This window comes from Calliopsis andreniformis, unplaced genomic scaffold, assembly GCF_051401765.1.
Source record: "Calliopsis andreniformis isolate RMS-2024a unplaced genomic scaffold, iyCalAndr_principal scaffold0289, whole genome shotgun sequence".
NCBI classification, from domain to species: Eukaryota; Metazoa; Arthropoda; class Insecta; order Hymenoptera; family Andrenidae; genus Calliopsis; species Calliopsis andreniformis.
The window spans coordinates 12,390-19,131 of record NW_027480698.1 but is presented as its reverse complement, the minus strand read 5'-3'; positions in this window follow the sequence as shown (position 1 = coordinate 19,131).

Genomic DNA, 6,742 nt, shown 5'->3' with positions numbered 1-6,742 from the left:
TTCTGCGATTTAACGAAGCATATTTACACATAAATACAAAGTAATGACAAATATTGTTATGAATTTACTTGCCTTAAATCAGTACAAATGTAATTAAAAAACCACCTCTTCGTCGCAACGCAATCCCTATATACAAGAATCAAAAGAAATGCGAAGATCACGTCGTTTCCGCTATATGCGTGTGGTCGTGTGCGTGTATATATATATATATATATATATATATATATATATATATATAATATATTTACTTATATATATATATAAGTATATTTACTTATATATATATATATATATATATATATAAGTAAAAAATTACATTTAATTTCAACTTAAAAATTTGATTAAAGTAATAATCTATATATTTATATATAAATAAATCTTATTTTATTTTTAATTGCAAATTAAATGTTATAAATTAACTAATATCCATTTATTTTGTAGATTTAAGAATTAATTAATTCAATCTAAATAATTGAAAGATCATTCTATTCACAGTCCTAGAATTAATATAATTAGGACAAAAATAAAAATTATTCTTATTATAATTAAATAAGAATAATTTATTATTAAAATAACTGGGATAACTATTATAATTTCTACATCAAAAATTAAAAATAAAAGGGTAACTATAAAGAATTGATTAGAAAATGGCATTCGTGCATTTGATAGTGGATCAAATCTACATTCAAAAGGTGTATTTTTTTCTCGATTCTTTTTTTTTTTGTTTTGATAATATAAAATTAATGATAATAATAATTATTGGCAATAAAGATGCCAGAGTTGATAAATAAAGTAAATTTAAACTTATATATATTAAGTTTTCTTAAATTTATTAATTGGAAGTTAATTGTATTTAATTATACTATATATATTGAAATTTAAATTAAATTTAAATTAAAAATATATTCATCAGTAAATTAGTGAATAAAGAATTAATCAAATAATATCAACAAAATGTCAGTATCATGAAGCTGCTTCAAAATGAAAATGATGGGTTTTTGAGAAATGGTCTTTGTGTATTCGTAGAAGACATGATATTAAAAAAATAATTGCTATATTTACATGAGTTCCATTGAATCCTGTAGATATATAAAAAATACATTTGTAAACTCTGTCGTTATAAGTAAATGAAGTTTGGTAGTATTCAATTAATTGTATAACTGAAAAATAGATTCCTAACAATACTGTATATCTTAATCTAGTGGATGAATTAATAATATCACTTTCTAACAAAGCATGATGTCTTCATGTAATTGAAAATCCTGATCAAATTAAAATGATTGTATTTAATAGGGGAATATCGTATGGATCGAAGGGAATAATGTCTTTAGGGGGTCAGGTTATCCCAATTTTAATTGACGGGGAGATTGCTGAATGTAGATATGCCCAAAAAAAGGAACTCAAAAAAAATAATTCTGAAATAACAAATAAAATTGTTCCTAATTTTATTAAATCTAATACTATATATGAGTGCATTCCTTGAAATGTTCTTTCACGAATTACATCTCGTCATCATTGTTCTATAGTAAATAATATAGTAATTAATGATATAAATAGAATTCAATTAATTTTAAATTGAAAAATTGTAATAGCTCTTATTAATAAGTTTATTAAATTAATAGATAATATTATTGGTCAAGGCCTGGGTGTTACTAGATGAAATGGATGATTTTTCATTTGTTTTAGTGTTTATTTAAGATAAACAATTTTTTTTTAATTTAATGATTTTAATGATTAGATTCATTAAAGTATAGAAGTCTAAGAATGGAAATTACATACGATTGAATAAATAAAACTGAGATTTCTAGAATAAATAATATAATTTGAATAATGATTATAAATGGAATAATAATTAATCAGGAACTTTCTATTGATTATCCTAGTAAAGTTAAAAGTAAATGACCTGCTAATATATTAGCTGTTAGTCGAATTGATAATGTTCATGGACGAATAATGTTTCTAATTGTTTCAATTAATACTATAAAATTTATTAATATTAAATGTGTATTTAGTGGTACTAAATGAATTAATATTTTTTCTCAATTTATAGTTCAACCGCAAAATATATATGTTAATCATATTGATATTGTTAATGATAAATTAATTGATAAGTGACTTGTAGGAGTGAAAATATATGGTATTAATCCTATTAAATTATAAAGTATAATTATTATTAGTATTCTTAAGAAAATAATTATATTAAATATATATTTGTAACTAATTAGTAATTTAAATTCATTGTAAATTATTATTATAAGCTTAATTCATAATATATTTAAACGAGAGGGAATAAATCAATATATTATTGGTATCATTATTAATGGTAGTAATAAACTAATTCAATTTATTATAAGTACAATATATGTAGATGGGTCGAAAATTGATAATAGGTTTATCATATTCACTTTCATAAATTTTTATTCTTATTTTTTAATATTTTCTTTTTATTTTCATATGGAGAAAAATTAATAAATAAATACTGAAGATTAATGATTATAATGTAAATAATTCTTAATGTGAAAAATAGAAGAATTGATCATAATATTTGTTTTATCTGTGGTATAAAAAAATATTTAAATATTGGCCATTAGAAGTATATCGAATTTATACTATAATATGGTTTAAGAGACCAATTCTTTCATTTCAGACATCTAATGATTAAATTATTATTGTTAAATAAAATATAAATAAAAAATATTAAAAAATTAATAATTTTAAATTGACAATTTAATGTTATATGTTTAACTAATTTTTTATCTTAGGATTTTATAAAGTTATTATTCTAAGTAATCAATTTCCAAAATCATTTATTGATGTTGATTCTACTACGATAGGTATAAATCTATGATTTGTTCCACAAATTTCTGAACATTGGCCAAAAAATAATCCTGGTCGGTATGTAAATAATATTATTTGATTAAGTCGTCCTGGAGTTGCATCTATTTTTATTCCTAAGGATGGAATTGTTCATGAGTGAATTACATCAACAGATGTTGTAATTAAACGAATTAGGCTTTTAAATGGAATAATAATTCGATTATCTACATCTAATAGTCGAAATAATCTTAAATTTGAATAATCATTGATTATAAAAGAATCATAATTTAAATAAAATTCTGGATATTCATATCTTCAATATCATTGATGACCAATAGCTTTAATTGTAAAATATGAGAATGTCCATATTTCATCAACAAAATAAAGAGTTTTTAATAATGGAAATGCAATAATTATTAATACAATTATTGGAAAAATAGTTCAAATAATTTCAATTAAATTATTTTCTAATAAAAATCGATTTCTAAATTTTCTTAAAATGATATTTATTATTATAAATAATGTTATCGAAATAATTATTCATAATATTATATATAGTAATATTATAAAGTACAACTAAATTATCAGCAAAAGGAGAGTTAGGATCTTGAAGTGAAAATATATTTCATGTAGCAATTTTTAATAAAAGAAATATATCTTTATATATGAAGCTTAAATTCATCGCACTAATCTGCCATATTAAATTTAATTTTTAATTTATAAATTTTATAAGCTTAAAATTAAATTTTCTTTTTTTTATTTTCTTTTTTAAAAATCAAAGGAGTTTCATTAAATGAGTGTTCAAATGGGGGATAATTTTGTAATCATTCAAGTGAATTTTGAAAATATTTAAATAAAATTAATCGTTTTACTATATATCTTTCTAATATAATAAAAATAAATATTATTATTCTATTAATTGAAATTAATGATCCTAGTGAAGATAGAAAATTTCAACAGTAATATGCGTCAGGGTAATCTGAATATCGTCGTGGTATTCCTATTAATCCTAAAAAATGTTGAGGGAAGAATGTTATATTTACTCCAATAAATATAAAATAAAATTGAATTTTAAGAAATTTTTTGTTTAGTGTTAAGCCAGTAATTAAAGGATATCAGTGAAATAATCTTGCAATAATTCTAAATACTGCTCCTATTGAAAGTACATAATGAAAATGTCCTACAACATAGTATGTATCATGAAGTAAAATATGAATAGATGAATTTGATAATATAATTCCTGTTAATCCTCCTATTGTAAACAAAAAAATAAATCCCATAGATCATAAAGTTGTTGGATTTGCGTAAGCTTTTGATCCATGGAATGTTGCTAGTCGTCTAAAAACTTTAATGCCAGTGGGAATGGCAGTAATTATAGTTGCTGATGTGAAATAAGCGCGAGTATCTACATCTATTCCAACAGTAAATATATGATGTGCTCATGCAATAAATCCTAGAAAACCAATTCCTAGTATTGCGTATACTATTCCTATGTTTCCAAATGTTGCTTTTTTACCTCTTTCGTTTAAAATAATATGTGAGATTAGTCCAAATCCTGGAAGAATTAGAATATAAACTTCTGGATGTCCAAAGAATCAAAATAAGTGTTGGTATAAAATTGGGTCACCCCCTCCTATAGGGTAAAAAAAGAAGAATTTAAATTTCGATCTGATAAAAGTATTGTAATTGCTCCAGCAAGAACAGGTAGTGATAGTAAAAGTAAAATTGCTGTAATTATAACTGATCATGGGAATAAAGGTATTTGATCATATTGTAGCGAATAATTTATTATATTGAAAATTGTCACTACAAAATTAATAGCTCCTATGATTGATGATACTCCGGCGATATGAAGGGAAAAAATTGTTAGATCGGTAGATGATGATGGGTGGTATATAAATGATGATAATGGAGGGTAAATTGTTCATCCTGTGCCTGATCCTGAATTTAAATAGTTTCTTATTAATAATAAAAAAATTGAAGGAGGTAGTAATCAAAATCTTATATTGTTTATTCGTGGAAATGCCATATCTGGAGCTCCAATCATTAAGGGAACTAATCAGTTCCCAAAACCTCCAATTATGAATGGTATAACCATAAAATGAAATTGTAACAAAAGCATGAGACGTTACAATTGAATTATAAATCTGATCATTTTTAATTCATGCCCCTGTCTTCTTAATTCTAATCGAATAATAAATCTTATTGATGAACCAATTATTCCTGATCATATAGCGAATATAAAATATAATATGCCAATATTTTTATGATTAGTGGAGTATAATCATTTTTTTATTCACGAAGAAATTAAGATTTATAAAATTAAATTTATATTTTTAATTTTGAAGATTAATAGTTTAAAATTAACTTCAAATCTTTAAATAAAGTATTAGAGTATTATGTCTGATAAAAGGAATAAATTGTAAATTTATTTATGAAAATAAAATTTTCTAATACTATTAATATAATTTCTATAGTTTAATCAAAATATTAAATTGCAAATTTAAAAATAAAATATAATTTTTTAGAAATTAGATTTTAAAGTAAATGTATATGATTCCAAATATAATTACTATAATATTTATAATAAATAAAATTCACATATCTATATATTTGTATTTTAAGAATATATTTGAGTAATTTTTATTGAATAAATTATTATTAATAAAATTTAAATAATTTCAAATTATTAATAGTCTTGATATTACAATAATGATAGATAGGATAAGATTAAAACCATTAAGTTTAATTACTAAGTTCTCTAACCCTAATCATTTTAAAGAAAATACTCCTATTGGTGGAATAAGTATATATGTTAGTAATAAATAAAAAAATGTAAGTTTTGATCTATTGTTAAAGATTATTATTTCTATTTTATTTTCTAATTTTATATCTATGATTAGATAGATTATATTATATGATAATACTGAATATATGATGAAGTAAAGAATAAAAATATAAAAATTTAAATATATTAATGTTATTATTAATGAAGTTTGATAAATTGAAGAAAATGATATTATTAGTATTAAAGAATTTTTATTTAATATTAATAGCGGTGATACAATTAAATTTAGAGTAATTATAATTAATAATTCTTTTATAGGGATTGAATTTATTAAAAGAATAAAAGGAATTAATTTTATGAATGTTATTAATAAAAATGCATTTATGAAATTAATTGATTTAAATATAAAATTAAATCAAGCATTAAATGGAATAATCCCGAATTTTAATGAAGTTCCCAGTATTATTAGGATTGATGAGTATACATTAAAATTATTAAATAAAATTCCCGTTAAAATTAGAGATCTTCTAATAAATGAAATAAAAAAATAAATAACTCTAATTTTCATATTTTTTGAAATAGCTAATAATGATAAAAAAATTAAGTTAGTAATTTCTATAATTAGTCAAATGAAAAATATATTGTTTAATATTAGAGAAAATAGCGATAAAAAGATAATTATTATAGATGAAAAATAAGAATAAAAATTTTTTATCATGGTTAATTTTTTGTTAAATCTTTATATTTTAGTGTATGAGCATATAAATTTTTGAAGTTTATGGAATTAAAATTATTACTAAATTACTATTACACTAAATACAATCATTATTCTGCCATCCGCTGTATCGGTATCTATCATAAGATCGAAAAACTGCTTACTTGTTCTCAATTTTATGCTTTTCAAATCGATTTCTGCGGCCCTAATTGTCCGATCTGGTTGAGTAGCGGCTCAAACTGCAGCCTGGGTGCAAACTGCGGCCTGGATTTTTTTTTCTTTTTAGTATCACGTGGAGGAAATGTCCTACCGCACACCTTAGGTCTGTCAGAGTAGTGTGGGACTCTCACCCACTAAAACCTCCACGGTATCCTCTTCTAAATTACCTATTCAGAAAGGTGGTACTTCGTAGGCAAACGCGG